We start from the raw sequence: 20,441 nt of genomic DNA on the forward strand, positions 1-20,441 counted from the left end.
TGAATTTGGAATCTGCAACGCATATGGACAACTCAGAGATGCATGAACTTCCACAAAGTTATTCCAATCAGCAGACACGGGAAAACCGCAGAGCAACCCAGCGCAACGCACGGTGCGTGCAACTCAGGACCAGTATACGCAACCGAATACCATTGTATAATGCACAATGATTACAGTAACAAAAGCACCAGCCCAGAAGCTGTAGACTGAAACCTTAACAGTTTTAAAAAAGGTACAAGTTTCAGGAGTGTGAGAAGGGAGGATGCTGGAAGTTATCACAGGAATTTACCAGCTGTTACAGACTGGTGTTATTACAATGACCCAAGCTGTCAGAGGGTATCTCAGGGAAGGATGGGAGGAGAGGATGGGATGCTGGGTACACATTTAGTGATTCCATAGTTACAGTAACTACATACAGTAGGTGGTGCCGCAGGAGGACGTTATTGGCTGTACACACTGTACATGCAGTCGCTGATGATGACAGTGGGGTCATTAATTACCCACAGCCAAACGCACCATTAACGACATTGACTGTACACACTGGATGATATATATGCAATATAGTCAACAATATCGTCCATATCGTCGACATTATGTTGCCCACTGTGTGCCCAATTTGAAAGAGAGAGATAGAAGGAGAAGAGAGAGGGGTGGGGTAGAGAGGTGGCAGAAAGAGAGAGAGAGAAGGGGGGGGGGCAGACGAAGAGAGGGATAGAGTGCAGGGGAAAAGACCTGGGGAGGGCAGGGAAGAAGGGGGCTTAGAAAGAGAATGGGGGCAGAGAGAAAGAGAGGGGGGGGTAGATCTGATGGAAGCTCTCACGGGGCGCTGCCGGGGTAGTTTAAGGGGAATCGGGTCCATCTTTTGCCTCATACAGGTCAGACTAGTGTATGGGAGCCTTTAGAATAACATTTCTTATATAATTTGGATTTAAAATTCAGTGTGAAGTGCCGCGGAGCATCGCATATATCAGCCATACATGATAGTGCCAACATGGCTCCTCCGCCCGGGATGTAAAGCTCACACATGAACTACAGGCAACAAATCTCAACCCTGCTCTGTATCGGGAGTAAATGCTCATTGAACAGAACAAAGTTTTTGGTCTTTTCTGTTTTCAATTAAGGAGAGGAAATTAAATCGCAGTGTTTTTTCCTAAATGATTAATTGCATGAAACCTAAAATTGAGAGACCGAAAGTCATCCGTGCAACCCTATAATCAGCAGGTGTCCGACACTCAGATAAATAAAAGTTGTACTGCTCGGAATCTTCCAGGCCAAAAATACAAAGTGGAGTGGCAGCGTTGTGATGTCTTGGTTAAACAATCTCAGTTGGCCAAAGGTGAAACGTACGGTAGAGTCTCAGTTGGCCAAAGGTGAAACATACGGTAGAGTCCATGTTGGCGGAGGGTGAAGCGTACGGTAGAGTCCATGTTGGCCGAGGGTGAAGCGTACGGTAGAGTCCATGTTGGCCGAGGGTGAAGCGTACGGTAGAGTCCATGTTGGCCGAGGGTGAAACGTGCGGTAGCGTCCCAGTTGGCCGAGGGTGAAACGTACGGTAGAGTCCATGTTGGCCGAGGGTGAAGCGTACGGTAGAGTCCATGTTGGCCGAGGGTGAAACTACGGTAGAGTCCATGTTGGCCGAGGGTGAAACTACGGTAGAGTCCATGTTGGCCGAGGGTGAAACGTACAGTAGAGTCCATGTTGGCCGAGGGTGAAACGTACAGTAGAGTCCATGTTGGCCGAGGGTGAAACATACAGTAGAGTCCATGTTGGCCGAGGGTGAAATGTACGGTAGAGAAAATATTCAGCCAAACACAAGTCGCTAGGCACCATCTAAAGAGAACTATACATACGAGGAGGTCATAGTATGTATAGCCAATCAGAAATGTGTAAGTTTGGCCATGACCAGGTGCTAGATAAATTCTGCAAACCCGACGGAAAGATCAGATCGATGTGCACCGGTACAATTTTAAGCTCAGATTGTGTGCTGCTGCAGAGGTTTTCCATAGGATTGGGAGGTTAGCATAACATATCGTGTGTGGCACATCAAATCCCATTTATGGCCTAATGCACACTATACAATTATTAAGCCAATCATACAAATATCCGCTGGTCAGCCACAGTTGTTTTGGGTGTACCTGGCTTTACATCAACTCATTTAGTAAGGCTTGTTGCCTTACCGGAACAAGGCAGTTTTAAGCAATCCAGGTTTTTAGCATATCCATTGCTCAGATCACATAGTTAGTTCAAATGGACTGGGATGATAATTAAGGGCCTTATTTTGGTTTATTCTGACAAAATCCTTCTTAGATGGGCAAAACCATGTGCACTGCAGGTGGGGCAGATGTAACATGTGCAGAGAGAATTAGATTTGGGTGGGGTTTTACTTCAAAGTGAGATCTATATTGCAGTGTAAAAATAAAGCAGTCAGTATTTTCCCTGCACAGAAACAAAATTACTCACCCAAATCTAATTCTCTCTGCACATGTTACATCTGCCCCCCCTGCAGTGCACATGGTTTTGTCCATCTAAGAAGGATTTTGTCAGAAAGAATGAACCAAAATAATGCCCTAAGTCACCTGTGGCCAAGCATGGATACACTTAGTCCTGGACCACTAGAGTGCCTTGAGCAGCAGCATTTGCCTATTTTCACACAGCCACCGAGCACACGGAACCAGGACCGAAGTTCCATTATTTTACTCATAAAACTAAAACGGAGCCCAGATCGCAAAAAAAAAAAAAAATCAGCATTCCTGAACACTGTACCTCAATATTTAGCAGGAATTAATCTGCGTATTGGTTATGTGTTCCCGCTCAGCAAGTAGAAATCCTCTATAGCACTTACCAGGCAGTAGCGCTTCTCTAAATACAACTGTGTAATCAGTCTCTGACCAGGGCTCTTCCTTCCCGGCAATAATCCGCACATATAAAAAGGACCAAAGACACAAAGCACACCAGGCCTCTGTTGTCTATTAGAAAGTGTTCTGTTTTGTGTTTTCCTCTGTAAACCGCAAATCATTGTGAGTGCATTTGTGGATACAGCTGGCAGTGTTTGCATTGTGTGTGTGGAAGGGAGTCTATCAATGTCTGTCAGGCACAACCCAGGGATACAAATACAGGTCATGCAGCTTGCGTGTGGCAACATGTAGGGTTTCTCACTGCAGCTTCCCTGCCCTCTGATCTGTATTGCTAATGTGATAGAAGTCTGGCCTGACCCCACCATACAGGACATTCTGCCTCTCTCCTCCTCCTCCTCCATCTCCTGTTCTGTCAGGAGAAAAATGTGGTTTAGGTTTGGTGCCCTGCAGCAAGATATTACCACAGCAGAGGTGTCCAGGCCTGATGCAGGCCGAAGTGTTTGGGTTTAGTTGTCCCACTTTCATGGACATCCTGTCTACAGGAGACCATGGCACAAGCGGACTACCGAAGAGCCAATGCCCGTTCTTTCATTATTCGGCATAAAACAAGCTTCCGTGGATATACAGAATCTGGGAACTTGTGCCTCCACCCTTATGTTGTGGTCTTGTTTGTACAGTTCCCTTTAGGCCTGGATGCTAGATGTCAGTTAAGCTTACTGACGACGACATCATCACTACAATAAACTGAGGAACTTACAAGAGGCCTTTGCACGTACAGTAGCACCAAATCTATCCATCACATAGGGTACCAAAATAACGCCTCATGCTACAAAGGAACCATCTCAAAGGGTGTCAACACAGCCAACCACATGGAACCCCCCTTTGGGCCAGATGCACTAATTTTCAAAATGATCATATGGAGAATGATAAACAGCCAGCCAATCAGCTCCTGCCTGCCATGTCACAGACTGTGTTTGAAAAATGTCAGGCAGGAGCTGATTGGTTGGTTATAACTCTCCATTTTATTACTTTTGAGGCTTAGTGCATCTGGCCCTGTGACTGAAGATTGAGACTGTGCTCATCCAAGGAAGTGACTACAGCAACTAGTCCAAAAGGGATCACGCTAGAGACCACATGACCAGCGTAGTTACTGTGCTCATGCAACAGTGACCATCCCAAACAGAAAATGCTAGAGAGACTGCTTCCACAGGGGATAATCGGAGAGTGAGACTGTGCTCATAGAAATCCCAAAGAGACTATGGCCCTTATTCAGATCTGATTGCAGTACAAATTTGTTCTCAAAATGGGCAAAACCATGTGCACTGCAGGTGGGGCAGATGTAACATGTGTACAGATAGTTAGATTTGTGTGAGTTATTTTGTTTCTGTGCAGGGTAAATACTGGCTGCAATATTTTTACACTGCAATTTAGATTTAAGTTTCAACACACCCCACCCAAATTTAACTCTCTCTGCACATAATAAAACTGCCCAACCTGCAATGCACATGGTTTTGCCCATTTTGAGAACAAATTTGTACTGTGATCGGATTTGAATAAGGGCCTATCTGTACAGTGTATGTCGAGCATTCACTGTAAGCTCTATCATGTGCTTTTTATAATCAGAATCTATATTTCTATACATTATTTTTAGTCCTTACTCCGTTCAACGTTTCCTAACCCTAGGTCTCTGCCACTCTAATAATTACTTCAGTGTCCTGCACTGTAAAGGCTGTAAAGGCTTCTCCGTGCAGAGAAGTCGCCCGCGATCCAGCTTTGACAGACAGCAGGATCGCCTGCAACATATATATATATCGCATGCGTTCACATCCAAGCCTGCCTGATCCAACAAGTCGCGTCTGCAGCCAGTGCAACGTGCAGGCCCCGGTGCGCTGCGCACAGGACCGCGCATCACATCAGAACTTCTGTCAATCATATGCGATTTGGACCATTTTCATGCAGTTTAAAGCGGCAATCGCCTGAAGAGACCAAATCGCACGTGAATCACACAGTGTATGGCCAGCTTAAGCAGTTTTCTTACTTTTGCCCATTTATGTGCTCTGTTGGGTGCTGCTGAACCCTTGTGGCACCATATAAATAAATGATAATTATTATAAAAAGTAGAGATGTGCAGGTTCTGATTTACTCTGATTTCAAAGCAGGATCTTATTGGCTATCAACTGTCAACAACTGTCATGTGATTTGGGATAGCCAATAAGATCCTGCTTTGAAATCAGAGTAAATCAGAACCTGCACATCTCTAATAAAAAGCAAATCTGCAAAACCTCAGACACTTGCTGTCACTGTGAAATTGGCAGTTGAACCCCACCCAGCACTCCAAGATCTGCGCATCATGTAACCCAATTACATTAGAGACTGGTCTCACTGTGTTCCATGTAACATACCAGAACAATCCTGTAAAACGTCATTATTTTAGTTATTGCAGTTGTAAAAGGTTGGCCCTTTCAGAGCCCATTATGACGGCTCACACTCCAAAACAGAAGACTTTTTCTATAAACTGTTAATCTGGGAAAGCCTTAAAAAGGGGAAAAAAATAATACTTTAAAAGTTGTTTTTTCCTTAACATTTAATTTTTTTTCCACAAAGCGAGCTACCGTGCCCAATGTGAGGGGATGCGGTGCACTTGAAACGGTGTCCATGTCGACTGTGTTGACAATCAGGTAAAAAAATAGTGAAAAACCCCCATGTCGACCTTTTGACTGTCGACATAGACATTGTCGAACTAACGACCTGTCGAACTAATGACCCTTCGACCTAGAACCATGTCGACCTTTTTCTATGTCGACCTAACGACTGTCGACCATCATGCTGTAGACCAAATGATCCCAACCCATAGCCAGATAGTGTAAATCTAAAGTAAATCTTATGTTGTGAGTTTGGGAACCATCGGACGGCAGAAGGGGGGGTATGTAGTCAAAATCGATAGCCAGCTGCCACCAATAGCTGCCACCCACCCACTCACCTCCCCCCGTAAACTCTAATCCAATCAGATTCTTCCAACACCTAATTGAAGGGCTAATACAATTCTTAAAAAACGTCCAGGCTGTTACACATGTAGAATACATCAATGGTAGCTAATGAGTTACAACATGTATATTGTAGTTGAGACTAAGACGGACCATGGTTCTACCTAAAAAATAATAATAATGGACAATGGGCCGCAGGTATTCCCAGGTGCCTGAAGCAACATTCTGAAAGCCGATCCCTTGCTCCAGAGAGACAGAGGTCACAGCAACTCATAACATTAATGTGAACGCCCCCTGACAATTGATACCCCCTTTGTTTATTATTCTTCCCAAGAAACTGACGTCTCCAGTTCTCGGTCACCATTTGTTCTTCGCGGACCCGAATGCTACCCTTCTGAAAAATGAACTGACACCACACGACCTAACACGACTGAAACAAATGCATCTCACTGGCGTCTGGAACGTAATCTGTCTCATCGAGAATCAAAGCGGTAATTGAGGAAGTGTAGGCAGATCGGTTAGGTCCTGATGTCGTTATCCAAATGGAAAAATTGGCTACCAAATTTCCCAGCACTTTTTTTAGGCAGAGGCCTATGTACAGTATGCACTAGCAACCTGGGCTGCCCCTATTTCTCTACCCCATTGTATTGGTACCATCGTCATGGACACTCAGGGGTAGGGTGGCCAATCCCGGGATCGGCGGGATCCCGGGATTTGGCCCCTAAAACGCCGGGATTTAAATCCCGGGATTGGAGTTTCCAATCCCGGGATTTTCGGGATTAGACTGCGCATGCGCAGTCTAATGCCGGGCAGCGTCTGAGCGTGTGCTCAGACGCTGCCCGGCTTCTCCCTTACCCGGCAGTATGGCTCTGCGCAGCGTGACGAGGCCAGAGGTCACGCTGCGCAGGCCAAGTAGCAGCTGCACACAGACGCGTCCAACATGACGCGTCCAACATGACACACCCGCCCGACCGACCGGCTCCTGTATCGCTCCTGCTGCTTACCCGCCCGCCTCCCGGCAATGCATCAATCAGCCTCCCAGCTACACCGACCACCCTCCCGGCCGCACATGTAAGTAAATATGCGGGGCGGCCAGGGCAGGTTTTGTAATCAGGGAAGCCAATCCCGGGAATCCCGGGATCAGGCATTTTTCAATCCCGAATTCCGGGATTGAAAAAATGCTCCGGGATTGGCAACCCTACTCAGGGGTAGATTTACCAAAAAGAGTGTTGATGTTGTCCATAGAAACTAAAAAGATTGGTACTTATTTCCTAGCACGGCGCCCACGATCTAGATTGTATGCGTCGGGCCAATATCGCAAGCATTGCATGCATCTTATGTGTTTCTGCGGCATAAGATGCATGCGATGCAATCGACGAGATTTTTACATTGGAATCAATGTGAAATGGTCCCTGAGACCCAATTTTACATTTATTCCAATGTAAAAAGCCCCCAAAACCCCAATTTTAATTGCTAACCCCCCCTCATGGGTGAAATGCCCCCCCACCCATTGTTAACACCACCCCACTATTGACGCCAACCCGAAGCATGGCGAGCGCAGCGGTACGCGTCCTCCAACCTTTTCATACCCCCACCATCCAAGTCGGCGTGGAGTTGATTTTATATAGTGTGGCGAGTGCAGCGAGCCACCGAGCCCCGTGAGGGGCCGCGGAATACATGTGAAGTAGTCCGCGTCCCCTCGCGGGGCTCGCTGCTCTCGCCACGCTTCGGGCTCGCCACACTATATTAAAACAACTCCACGCCGATGTGGATAGTAGGGGTATGAAAAGGTCGGAGGACGCGTACCGCCGCCACTCGCCACGCTTCGAGTTGGTGTTGATAGTGCCGGTGGCGTTAACAATGGTTATTGGGGGTTTTATTACGATTTTTATGTTATGGTATCTTATGGATCTCATGGATGCATAAGATCCATGAGATCCATAAGAGGAGATCCATAAGATGCGATATTGTACATACAATTAAAAATCTTTTCAATTGTATAGCTTGTATGCCTTAAGGCCCCCATACACTAGGGCGACTTGTCCTTAGGACAAGTCGCCCCCGACTTCCCCCTGAGCTTCCCCGGCTGCTCCCCGGGGGAGCTTGATTAGATTGGCACTTGATGTGCCATTTTTTACATGTGATAAATCGTCTCGATTTATCACATGTAAAAAACCCGGGGAGCAGGGGGGGGGGGGGGCTACAGAGGTGGGAGCAGGGGGGCTGGGGACGCTGCGGGGGACAGCATCTGTGCGAGGCGGTAGAGGGAGCAGGGGGGGCTGGGGACGCTGCTGGTGACACGTCTGTGTCCCCCGCTGCTGGGGACACGTCTGTGTCCCCCGCTGCTAGGGCCGCTGCGGGGGACAGCGTTGAGGCGGTAGAGGGAGCAGGCGGGGCTGGGGACGCTGCGGGGGACACAGGCGGCATAGAGCCGGCCGGGAGCTGTCAGTAATGAATAAAAAAAAAAGCCCATACAATGAATGGGCAGCCTGTGATTGGCTGCTGAGCGCTCTCTCAGCCAATTGCTGACTGGCTGAGAGAGCGCTCAGCCAATCACAGGCCGCCCATTCATTGTATGGGCTTTTTTTTTTTATTCATTACTGACAGCTCCCGGCCGGCTCTATGCCGCCTGTGTCCCCCGCAGCGTCCCCAGCCCCCCCTGCTCCCTCCACCGCCGCACCGCCCCACTAGGTCCCAAGTCGGGTGGTCGGACGTGCAGCAGGTCCGACCACCCGACGCAGATCCGATGCGCACGGGACCGCGCATCGGATCTGAGGGGACATCAAAACTAGCAGATTTTGGTCCGATTTCGGCCAGATCCGACTGATCTGGCTGAAATCTGACCAAAATCTGCTAGTGTATGGGGGCCTTTAGATTGTATGTCTTAATTAAGGCATACAATCTTATGCGATGGGCGCCGTGCTAGGAAATAAGTACCAAATATTAATTGGAGGCAACATGGGCTGCCTGCAGAGAAGAAGATGTTGGTGGATTTAGGGGGGCAATGAATCCGACGTCAAGGCGGTCGGGCTAGCCTGACACCTATGACCCAGTCCCGTTCTCAGCTGGCTCAACGTCAGCTTGGCAGGCGGATTCAGTGTCCCGCCTGCCAAGCGCCAAAAAGGGGGCGTGGCCACGAGAAACTGATGGAAATCGTTGATCTGCGGCCGGGAGCTCGACAATTCCCGGTCGATCTCGGCAGAACGGGCCCCACTGCTTGTAAAAAGTCGGGCCCGTTCTGCCGAGATCCCTGTCGGGGAAGACAGCATTGAATAGGGACCCACCACTATTTCCCCCGTCGGGAATATCAGCGGGAGATTGAATACCCCCCTTAGTCCGTCAGTCCTTAATGGTCCAGAAGAGAAACTCCATTGACATGCTATGTCGTGGTTTCCGTTCAGATATTGTGACGTTAAAAGGCTCAAGAAACCAAAATCCATAAGAGGACTATGGCAAATACAACAGAGCAAGTATACTTAGGCGTCCCTTGGAATTTAACACGCCGGTGAAAGACGACTTTACGGCTTGGACAGCCATTGACTGCTCCCTGTGAACGTGCGGTGTCATTTCCACATACTGGAAATATACGTAGTACAATATAACCATAGAAGGAAAAAAATGAATATCTCTAAATTCCACCCGCTGCAAATCAAATGGACCCCATATAAAGTAAATAAAATAAAAGGGCCTTTATTTCTGGATCCGCATAAAACGCAAACCAACCAAAAAAACACATTCGGGCCTCAACCGTTGTCTGATTAAACAATTTCATGGGCCAGGCACACGACCGTCCCCGCTCAGACTGGCTTTTTGGTAATTACTGCATCCTGCATTCCTGTAACATCCTCTCTTATCCTCCATCGGTAAAATCCTTGTGAAAAGGTTCCAAGGTCAAACCATCCGCTAACAGGAGGAACTGGACTAATCACCCAGCAAATGAACAATGCGCGGTCACGTGGTGACATTTTCGGAAGACTCATATCACTGTCTTATTATGCAGAATAATCTTATTCTATTGTGTCTGTAGGCAGAGGTGCTTGTGTTTGATGCTGTCAGCGTCCTAGGCTTGATTCAAGTCAATGACAGATAAAATTGTCGTGTTATCTCCGGAGCACAGGACACCCCATGGAGTACAATGCAGGGGACTGGGGAAGGGAATCTACACTGCCAACAGTCAATCTCTGTAATCAGAAATACCCTGCATCTAATCCAAAAGCCTACACTGGCCGACCAGCTTCATCACAGTGTTCTACCAAGACCTTACAAAGGGTTGCTATGTAGCTACATATTAAAAACAGACTATCATCTGCACACAATATATAGTGTATGTGTATATTGTGATTATATATATTTATTTTGCTCACACTTTTGTTATATATATATTTATGTATTTATACACACACACGTACAGTACATATGTGTACATACACACATCAGAAATAAATAGATCAGCAACTACCAATATATAAACACAGCAGATATGCATTCCCTGTGCCAAAAAGCTTACGCTCTAATTCTCATGTATAGCCTCTCTCCAACAACAAAAGCTAAATTAGCAGTACGCAGCATAACAACAACTACATTATCCATCACATAAGGTTTATTAAACAGATTTCCTGAAATCTATCTTATCCAACCCAGCGCCCGTGTGACCCTGTCCTAGCTAACAATGATGGCTTGTTTATATATATATATATATATATATCCCCCCCGACTAAGGGTCATAACCTCTCTTTCCGTGATCCAGATTAAGTCTGCGGGATTGTTCCTGGACCCATGCTTCGGTCAAATGAACAATAAATATATATTTTTTTCCTTTTTAATTAACGTATTGTTCGATAAGAAGCATATTTTAATAAAAAAAAACAGCAAAATTGGTTTTGAGATGGAAGTAGTTGTACTTAATATTGGGATATATAATGCGGTGCAGGAGAAACTGCCTGGAGCGCCAGCTCTTTGGCAGAAGCCCATTACGTTATGAAGCGGTCTGTCTATTGATATATTCTAGAAGGGGGGAATAGAGAACACGAAAAGTGATCTAAACCACAAGACCACTTGTAAGCCCTCAGCGCAGCCCTGTAAATGATGCCCCATGAGAGGACGTTAAATGGGGGGAGGGGGGTGGGAGATAAATTCCAAACAAAGATGAAGTACAAGAGCAATAGACCCCCCGAAGAAGGAAACCCCCAACATGACAGGATTACAGTCACCAATCTCCCTGGTCCATACAGTACTAGTTGCATAGTATAGTAGGGTGCACTACTAATCCCAGCTCAGCAGCACAGACACATAACAAACCTACTGTGAAACATTGTCAGGGTACAGGGCAGAATATATCCCAGTATCAGTATTACCAGTCACAATGGCACCATAGCTTCACATCTTTAAACACCGTAATCCATTCAGACACCAAACAAACCACAAACACATAGCCTGACTATAACATGTCATGTAACTCAGCACAACAGGCAGACGTGCAGGGGTTCCCCAGCCTCTCGCTGCCAAAGTACATACAGTAGTTGCACATTTCGGTCTGGATTTTGCACCCCTACTAAGCAGTCATCAGACACACACAGCGAGAGTACTGCTGTAGCTGCAACTAAGCTCAAACTGCACTAAAGCCAACTCCAGCAGCACGCAGGAAAATACGAGATGAAAAACAGAGTATAATACAGACCATCTACGCAAACACTGAAGCATTGTCTGACAGCAAACTATACAGTAGGTGTCACACACATCTGGCAGTATAGAGGAAGGAACGTACAGCTAGCGACGAATGTCTCTGTTCACAAAGTAACCACGCACAGGAGCGATGCATTCAGCAGAGACGCATATAAGTACAGAGAGATGAGTCTCACCTATTGTTCTGTGCCTCCGTATCCCATCCACATGCTGCTCACCCAGGCAGGAACACAAATGAACAGGCTTTCACAACTGTAGCAATGTGCTGCTGGCTGCTCGGGATGTGGGAGGATCGCCAAGTTCCATATGAAGATGAGACAGGCCATTTGGGCGTGTTATGTCATGGAAGGTTTTTTCTTTTTGTTGTGTTTTTTTTTTTTTTTTGAACCTCCTTCCTCCTTTATAGCTGTTTAACTCGCCTTTTGGCATTCAGTCACACTAGGCAAGCCCTGCTTGTGGGAACCTGTGGCTTCTCAGTCTAACGTGCTGACCACCCGCTGGTCAGTGTAATTGCCAGAGGGGATCACAACTTGGTGCCACAAGATTGCAATTTAGGAGGAAGGGGGCGGGGGGGGGGGGGGAGCACAGGTAGCTGACCCAAGAAAACCACTCCTACCCAGCGCACAACTATGTCAAATAAAACTAATTGATACATTTTATCGGTTTCTGACAGATCAGAAGAATAAATAATAAAAAACAACCAAAATATAATAAAATTACCAATTACAATATAATAGCCAAATAATAAAAATAATCAAATATATTTATTTGCAAAAAATAATAATAATAATCAAATATAATAAATACAAATTAAAATACTAAATAAGAAAATTATATTTACGTATTAACAATAATAATTTATGTGATAGAAATTAAAATTGTTTATTTGCATTACTGCCTCACAGCGCAGAGGTCATGGGTTCGATTCCCACCATGGCCCTAACTGTGTAGAGTTCGTATATTCTCCACATGCTTGCGTGGGTTTCCTCTGGGTACTCCGGTTTCTCCCAAAAATATACTGCTAAGTTAATTAGCTCCCAACAAAATTAACCTTAGAATGAATCTGTGTGCATGTACATGTGGTAGGGAATATAGGTTGATTTTGTAATATAAATAATTACCGTTTTAAAAAAAATCTCTATTTCTGATTCTCGCACCCTAGTATATTCGCTCCTATGAGTACGACCAGGGCCAATTCCTGGGTTGTTGGCGGCCTAGAAAACTCCACCCACACTGTGCCACCCCAGCCCTAGTGTGGTACGGTCATGGGTGCCATATTCTCCTTGCGGTACAGTGTGTCCAAACAGAGAAACAATTTAATCGCTCCATTGGGCCCCATCTAGTGGCAGCTGTGGGGAGAAATGTTCCCAAAAAGAGCAGGTCAGCTCTGAATTTGTGTTCGGTTTTATGTTCAAAATATTACCTATTGTTCTGCTGAGCCAAAAAAAAAAGTGTAATGGGCCAGGATTAGTATGTAAAGTTCATAAGGCCAATGAAAATAAATCCAACTTCATTACTACCCTTTAACCATTCATCAGATCACATTCATGATTAGTGATTTGATAACTTGTACCCTTATGAACAGGGGTTCAGCACATGAATTATGCTTAATGACATACGTAGACAAAATTTCCCTGACGAAGCTCAGATTTAGCAGCGAAGCGCATTGGTAATGGTCCGAGAGTATTATATACGAGCCAGCTGCCATACACCCAGAAGCATCTGTCACAGCTGGGAGAGATCTGAGCAGGTCAAGAAGTCTACCTTACACATCACAATACGGGAGATCAGCGCTGATATACCGTACCACTATTCTTGGGTCACAAAGGAGTCTAAGTGCATTTCATTAATAACTGAACAAAAAAACAGACTGCAGCCATTGGCTGGCTCTTCTACCGCTTCCAGCAAGGCATGCTAGAATTTGTAGTCCAACAACTGCCGGAGTACCAATGATTTGCCAAACATTGTACTTTAGAATCCTAAACAGATAAAGCTAAAAAATAATAAGCAACACAAGCTCAAGCTGGCTTGCACCGAACTTGAGGCCAAAATTGCAACAGGAATATACATCCCGCAGATAGGTGTATTTTGCAGATCTGGGCATAGATACAAAAGTGTCTTCCTGTTTTTGTATATGCACCTGCAGTAGCACATGTGTCAGCACATACAGAATCAGAAGTTCTAGAAGTCAATGACAAATACAGTAAACAATTCCTACACAACATAGCAAAGACTAGACACTCATGAATCCATAACTCACAACTGATGGAATCGACTTAATCCTCTGGCACCTACATGTCGGGACTACTTTGCACAGTGCACAGCTGGATACATAACGCCAATGGAAAAGTACATAATGAGGCTTCCTTCCCAAAATAAGGTACATGAACCACCTGCATTAAGGGAGAGATTCACCTTACTAACATGCAAGGTTCGGTTGTGAGTGGCCTGAAGCGTCGAACCACGGCGGCCTAGCCACGCCTACTACGCTAATGGGGAGTAAGGGGCCAGTGAAAGAGGCCGCGGTAAACCAAAAAAGCAAATTGGGATTATGTCCAACAGTAAATGAGCCCCATAAATGTCTGTCTATACTTTATCACCAGCCAATCAGCTCCTGACTGCTAAGTTACAGTCTGGGTTTAAAAAGGGGACAGTTAGGAACTGATTGGCCGGTGATAAAGTACCAGGCACTTTATCACTTCTCCTCCCTTATCACTGCTTCATACATCTACCCCAAAGAGCGATAAACGTCCAGCCAATCGGCTCCTGTTATTTAAATGGCTGGGTTTGAAAAACAGCAGTTAGGGGCCGATTGGCTGGACATTGGTCACTATCTCCCTTGCATTTATCTCTGTTTAAGGCTTTATACATCTGCCCCACTGCCTGTAACATTGTGGAATGGAGTTACTTGTCTGGTACTTTCACTCTTCTCCAGTGCTTAGTACACAGACCCCTAACTCCTGTAAGAGAGGAGATAGAAGAGGATGCCAATTTGCAGAGACTTCCCATACACATCAGCACCACAAACTAATCTGACAAGTTTGGCAGGGTGTGAATCTGGAATAAGTCCTCCTTACATGAGAACAGTCAGCAGCCCAGAGTGACAATGCAGCAACACTCCTTCTGAGAAAGAGGTACAAGTACAGGCTTGTACACCTCAGCCGCCCGGCACATCCTGTGTGAGGCTTCCCCCGCTGAGAATCCAGCACCTTCCTCATCCCATGCTATCAGGTGACCAGGTTCACGCACAAATCATTTCCCTCTCATCTAAATGACACGTTCACCCCGGGAGAGACAGAACTTTCACTGCAGACTGAATGGGTTCTATTTGCTTCTCGATATGCACGAGTAAGATATGATCAGAAGAGATTACGCGCTGTATTGTAGTACTGGTATACACTGATCGCTTTATGGTGTGCCAATGGGTTGTCCTGTAACGCCAATAAAAATAAACCATGCGCCAGGTGTCCTGTAATGAACAGAGCAGGATTTGTCAGCAATTATTCCATAAACCCTCCTAATGGCGAGGCATTGTCCGGTCTATGCACCAGTGGTAATAAACACATACCGTACTGGAATAGAGACACGTAACGTGGATGTGGCCCAAAAAGTTTGCACTTTTGCAAGGTGATTGACAGGTTGCCAGCGTTTGGGGGATGGTAACCGTATGTTTTCTGTGAGTGTCAGGGAAAATCGCAGACATGACCAGGCGTTTACAGGGAAGTCACATGACGTCAGCTCTGGCCCCAAACAGAAGAAACCGTTTTGTACGGAGAAATGCGTCAAGGATCATGTGTGACGGTGTTTGATCAGAATTATCCCCTGTTTCTGGACGACTAGCACCCCCAAAGCACCAAGTCTTTACTAGAAATGTATACTTTTGTTTTAAACATCTCTATATCTAGATCTATATCTATCTATGACAATGTTCTGTATCAGGAACGCTTACTGCACAGGTCCTGGCTTATTTAATTCTCCCAAAATCTAACACCTACAGACCTGCCCATACACAGGGCATGCTGTCTATTCATAGGCAGCAGTGTTCTCCCCAGAATTTTTTTTCCACCCGGGTGGCATCAGAGGATGGCGAGGATTCCCCCTAATGGCATCGAGCCTCCCTGTTTCCGCCTCGCTTTTTACAAACAGCGAGGAGGCAACGGCGAGTCGAATACGGATACTTAGGGCGGGCTATGACAGCGAGCATTAGGCACTGCTCGCCGTCATAGCTTGCCAAAACCGCATTGAATATACCCCAGTGTCTAGGGTGCGATATGTATTACTAGCAATAGCAGTTCCAGAGGAGGGAATGCAGCACAGGCCAAAAATCAAATGGGGAGCCACAACAAGCGCCAGTGAGTCAGTTTGGAATGGCAGTTGGTGGCAGCTGATGTGTCACCCGCATTTGAATTTTAAGTTGTGCTGTAGCCCCTCCTCTGGAGCCCACACCGATATGAATTGAGCAAGCAGAAGAATTTGGGACAGTTACATAGCGGCTACCCATCTCTCCAAATATCCCTATTGGCCCCCATTACTACTTGTTGGGCTGATCTAGATTTCTTACACCACTATTTACATAGTGAAATCACTTGAGAGTCTGTGCGGACCATCAGGATAGAAAGAAGCATATTATCGTGACAATCATATTAAGCCCTGCCTGCTCACAGACATACTACAGGTGTAAAGGTTACTGCAAGTACATACCTGCCCCACTAAATATGGATTTTGGGTCAGGGCAGCTACGTGTTTCAGGCAACCAACAGGAACGCCCACACTCCTTACATAACGAATACGACATTCTATTCTTTATATAACGTTTTAGTAATAATTGTGACCGTACCTTCAAGTAATTTCTATAAACTCGCACTTTAGTTTATACACTACGAGGAAATGCAGTGTCTCACTTAATGTTCTATACATTTGTATAAATCCATGAGAGCGAGAGAGCGAGAGAACCTGCAAGATAAACCCCTGATGAAGTCTCTATGAGATGAAGGCGTTGGGTTACTTTGTCGAAAGGGGCAAAAGATTTTCCTGCGGTTTGAAATCCAGAGCTCAATTGCTGAAAGACTTAATAATTTTTGGACTTAACAACGTTTTATTGGAACTTGGAATTTAAAGCATATTTTATTGTATATTATATTCTTTCACTCTCAATCTAAGGGGAATTCTATAGGCACCTTTCCATTATTGTTGTATCGGTTATAGAGCTCAACCGAGGCCACTGGAGAACCATGAACTTCTATGTTTACAAGAGTGGCTTGCGACAGTAAGAGTTTTGGCAGCACTAGCTCTAAGAACTGCCTCCTCCCCCACCCCCGATGACGCACCAACTCCCCGCCATGCCCCCGGATGACGTCAGCGAACCGGCAATAATGACTGCTCGCTGTGGGGATGTGAACATCCCAAAATGCAGGGTCGCACCGGGACTGAACCGTTTCAAAGTCCCGGTGCTAACTTGCATTTTGCGACGTGAAAGCAGCATTAGATCAGCATCTCATCAGGAACCATCTGCTTGATATTCTATAAAAAAAGCTTGGCCTAAACAAGGTTTCCTCATGCCCCATCAGCTCATGTGACTTTGTGCTGCAACATGCTGGCCAGGTTTGATGGCAATCACTCCAACTCTGTCAATGATATCACCGGTGGTGATAAATCATGGATCTACAGTTTCGACCTCAATTGATGGTGCACTGCCACAGGAATTCTGACTTGACCTCAGTCCGATCAGATGGTGGCTGTTTTTGTGGCCCAAACTGATCATGTAGCTACAATACCACTCGTGCAGGAGCACACCATCACTGGGGACTGGTACACCAACCGATGTCACCCACGAACTTGGGGTACCCTTCTCCATCACAACAATGCACCTGCTGCCCACAAGTCCAGGAAAAGTGGCAAATTCCACGGCCTATGAGCACATCCAGAATCTTGATCCTACATGATTATAGTCTAGACATGGCACTCTGGATTTGTTGAGTCACCCGAAGCTTCAGCTGAGACCATCATCCAACATCCCTGTTCCAGACCGGTCCCGCTGCTTCCCCAAGTGGTTTGAGCAGATGAAGCCTTATCCTCTGGTGAATACTTTGAAAAAAAATCTAATTAAAAACTTTGTAAATATAATACTTTCTGTGCATCCGGAAACCTCATATATATTAACGATTTCCTGGCTTATATCTAAAGAAAACAAGTGCCACCAGGAAATTGTAGGGTGTGTAGAGGAGTACAACATAACTGCATGATCGCGGTGATACCGCTGATAACAGCGCCACCTTGTGATTGCACCAGACAAATGGCAGGATATTTCCACGGAGGTCACTAAACGTATGTTGAACATCTATAAAGGAGGCAGAAACTCACTGACTTTACCAAATAAGTCCTTTACCTTTAACAGTTCTTTCAGTTGTTTGCCAGCGGGGAGCAGAAAAGGCCACTGTGCTGGGTTCTAGACTGCACCTAATTCCATAATTGTATTCCGCAGCACACCAAGTGCCGGAAATGAATAGATCAGCTCAGGCTTTTAATAACTGTTGATATACTTCGAGGCATCATCCGACCAGTTCCTCTAACTGTGGAATTGGATCATCCGAGGCAGTGGTCACCTAGCAACAAATAGATTGTTCTGCTTTCTCGGTAAAGGAGAAAATGTACTATGTTCTTGTTTGTCAGGACTGTGGATATTTCAGTATCTCCCCAGCAACCTTCTTCCCTTCTCATTACATGTAACAGCTGATGTGCTTGGCACTTCGATGCCGGCGTCCGATAACCAGGCACTATGAGTACTTGACAATGACCATGGTCTGTTTGTGAAAGGGAAATTGAAAAGGAACAGATGGGAGGAACTTGACGTGAAAGGCTCTCTGCGGGTCACTCAAAGCAGGTCAAGGGGAACCCTGTAGAGTAGCGGCATGGGGTAATATTCTCCGATTTAATCCATAAAGCAACACTAAGGGGACGACTTGTCCTCCTCCCCAAACTGTTTGCGTCTGGACATCATTACCAGCAGGGCTGGCAGAACCGGTCCTCGAGATCTACCAACAGTCCACGTTTTCCAGGCCACCTGCAGATCTGTACAAATGTGTTAGTTAGGAATGAAGCAGCACATTTTTGAAAATGTGACATTAGTAATGACTGCACCTGTATACCAGCTAGGTGGTCTGGAAAACGTGGACTGTTGGTAGATCTCGAAGATCGGTTTACCCAGCACTGAATTACAGTATGGGGGTTATTCTAGTTTAACCGGTCCCTCGCACATCCGCATGGGGGATCGATTTTTAGGGCATGCGCAGTTGGTTGGTGGAAGCAGGCACGGTGAACTGCATGTTGGCCGTCCCGCTCGCAACTAGTAGTGTGGGGCATGGGGGAGGGCATAGCCCATGGGAACGCCCAGCGTTTCATTGGTGTTGACATAAAACCGCTGGGCGATCACATGGTACTGGCCCCAGCTGCCCGCCTGCTCCCCGCATAGGGCACTCAGAGATCTGTCAATCAACTGGGTGAAAGTCAAAGCCCCTATGAGACAGACCAGCGATGGTGAACTAGTGCTAACAAGCTCCGGTGCAGTTCTCATCCGCATTAAAGTCACATTAAATTAAGTTTGTGCAGTATTGTCAACAAGGCTGCAGTGTATATAAAAGAAGGCCTTAACCAGTAGCATAAAGGCCTGATCTGCAGGACTGCGCGAGATCGCAGGACACAATGCTCGGCCTGATAAATTTAACCCTTTACATTGATGAGATTGTTTTCACCAATACAGCGCAGAGTTATAGCCCTAACAAGGGACACTGGGGAGAACAATGAAAGCTGGAAGGCGAGTGAGGTAACCAGACAAATATTGGTTGGTAACATAGCTCCCCTTTCATGTACTTTGTGAATGAACAGCAGATAAAGGTTACTCACCCGTCTGGGGCTGGCTGCCTCACTCACACACCCATGCCACTGGCTTCTGCCTCTACCTTCACATTTAAAATCAAGGTTTCCCAGCGAATTAAATATTTACAATCAATACAGGACAAACTGTACCTCATTAACAAGGGCAGCGATCACAGTGGTGACGTCACCGTCCCCTGCCGGTAAAACCAGATTTGAAGGCAGAATTTCTGCTGCATATTCAATATTAAGAGTGGACAGGTCCCTGCTTCACACCGGATCAGCATGTTTAAATGCTCTGTGCTGCTGTGAATATTTAAATGAGCGAATTATCTACAAGCTGCCCTGCTCATATTTTTGTCGATGGCACTGGAATACACAAGTGTACTGTAGATACACAATGGAAACAAAAATATTTATTTTCTTCTCTTTTCCCAAGTTAACTGAATTTTCCAAAAATTGGGTTCACTGCCGCACGCAGGCATATTGCTTTTAAAGTCCATCCCACATACAACTGTGAGGTGACACTGGTAAAAGATTTGGCCTTAAGAAGTCATGTGTCACTCAACTGAGATCAACAGCATTTTTCTGCCGGTCCGGTCCATTGATAGATCCCCAAGAGACATTAGTCAGGCCATTTTGAGCCCGCCATATGGCATTTAGATCTCAACAGACAGCCCTGTATAATAATAGCCCCCATGCCGTCACCCAGCGGACCCCAATGCTCGTTTGTCTTGTACCGCAATAACCCAAGCCCTGCATCAGGCCTACCCAGCATGCCTTGCCCCAGTTTTAGCGTTCCTTAAAAGCAAAATTGCTGCAGGGCATCCTGGGACTTGTAGTTTTACAACAGCAGGTTGACCAGATCTGCCTTACATCATCAGCAAGGGAAGGAGATCGCCGCACAACACAATACAGGGATAGTGGAATTCCGGCACATAATTTACATACTCCATGTGTCCGATTACTATGTAATGTAAACATCACAAATCAAAGTAATATCACAATCAGATCAATAAACTAAATCACCCTGTGTATAATATTACAGGAG

The 20,441-nt window shown here is 45.9% G+C and overlaps 1 protein-coding gene across 3 annotated transcripts in view; it reads right to left on the reverse strand.

The window, feature by feature from the left end:
- Positions 1-20,441, reverse strand: part of TIAM1 (TIAM Rac1 associated GEF 1) — a 244,461-nt gene that overhangs the window by 153,451 nt on the left and 70,569 nt on the right. The window contains exon 1 of one of the 3 annotated variants that reach the window (XM_083171842.1): positions 11,698-11,796. The exons of the other annotated variants lie outside the window; for them this stretch is intronic. The gene's annotated coding sequence lies outside the window, so the exon portion shown is untranslated. Of the gene's footprint in view, positions 1-11,697; positions 11,797-20,441 lie in introns of those variants that run through there. 3 annotated transcript variants of the gene reach the window in all.

This window comes from Crinia signifera, chromosome 2 (assembly GCF_055691185.1).
Source record: "Crinia signifera chromosome 2, ASM5569118v1, whole genome shotgun sequence".
In the NCBI taxonomy this organism is placed as follows: domain Eukaryota; kingdom Metazoa; phylum Chordata; class Amphibia; order Anura; family Myobatrachidae; genus Crinia; species Crinia signifera.